The sequence below is a fragment of the Tupaia chinensis genome, unplaced genomic scaffold (assembly GCF_000334495.1).
Source record: "Tupaia chinensis unplaced genomic scaffold, TupChi_1.0 Scaffold000551_1, whole genome shotgun sequence".
Lineage (NCBI taxonomy): Eukaryota > Metazoa > Chordata > Mammalia > Scandentia > Tupaiidae > Tupaia > Tupaia belangeri.
The window spans coordinates 12,614-14,071 of NW_006160063.1; the positions used below are offsets into that span (position 1 = coordinate 12,614).

General features: G+C 40.4%; 1 pseudogene; it reads left to right on the forward strand.

Moving 5' to 3' along the window:
• The first annotated feature begins 5 nt into the window (after positions 1-5).
• The window catches only part of LOC102501735 (nucleolar GTP-binding protein 1 pseudogene), a 1,737-nt pseudogene continuing 284 nt past the window's right edge, over positions 6-1,458 (forward strand).

Here is a 1,458-nt window from a genome sequence, read left to right on the forward strand (position 1 = left end):
GGAAGACTCCAATGGTTATTCATAAACATTACCAAATTCATCGCATCAGACATTTTTATATGAGAAAAGTCATATTTACTCAACAGAATTACCATGACAGACTCACAGATTCTAATGGATTTCCCCAAGTTGGATGATATTCATCCATTTTATGCAGATTTGATGAATATTCTCTATGACAAGGATCATTACTAGTTAGCTCTTGGACGGATAAATATTGCCAAAAATTTAGTAGACAATGTTGCTAAAGATTACGTGCGGCTCATGAAATATGGTGATTCTCTATACCGCTGCAAGAAGCTGAAGCATGCTGCCCTTGGGTGCATGTGTACCATCATCAAGAGGTGGAAGCAGAGTTTGGGATATTTAGAACAAGTGCGTCAGCATTTATCCCGTTTGCCAACCACTGACCCAAATCCAAGGACTCTGCTTTTGTGCGGGTGCTCAAATGTTGGGAAATCCAGCTTCATCAATAAGGTGATGAGAGCATATGTGGATGTCCAGCCCTGTGCATTTACCACCAAATCTCTTTTTGTTGGGCACATGGATTATAAGTATCTGCGTTGGCAGGTTGTAGATACTCCAGGGATTCTGGATCACCCTTTGGAGGACTGGAACACCATCAAGATGCAGGCCATCACTGCCCTGGCCCACCTGTGAGCTGCGGTGCTGTATGTGATGGACCTGTCGGAGCACTTGGAGCTCTTCCAGAACATCAAGCCTCTCTTCATCAACAAGCCTCTAATCATTGTAGCAAACAAATGTGATGTGAAGAGAATAGCTGACCTTCCTGAAGATGATCAGAAAACATTTATAGTTCCTTGTAATAGAGACCAGAACCCTGACTGAGGAAAGTGTCATTAAAGTTAAAACAGAGGCTTGTGATAGACTTTTGGCTCATCGAGTAGAAACCAAAATGAAGGGAAATAAGGTGAATGGGGTGCTGAATAGATTGCATTTAGCTGTGCCAAACAAGAAGGATGATAAGGAGAGGCCTCTTTTCATTCCAGAAAGAGTGGTGGCACATAAGAAGAGAATGGAAATTGAGGAGCCCAAAAAGAAAAGGGAATGAGATCTTGAGCTGGAAATGGGAATGACTATATTTTGGATCTTTAAAAATACTGAGATTTAATGAATTCATCTGAAAAATATAAGATACCAGAGATCTGGGAAGATCATAATATAGCTGATTATATTGATCCTGCCATCATGAAAAAATTGGAAGAGTTAGAAAAAGAAGAAGAGCTAAGAACAAATGTTGGGGAATATGACAGTGATTCTGAAAGTGAAGATGAGGAAATGGTAGAAATCCAGCTACTGGCAAAACAAATGAGAGAAAAAGGGAAGTTGAAAATTCTGCAATCCAAAGAAAAGAATACACAAGGACCCATTATGACACGAATTGCTAAGAAGGTTCAGCCGACAGTTTTGGAGAATGAGATGCATAGTCTTGGGGTC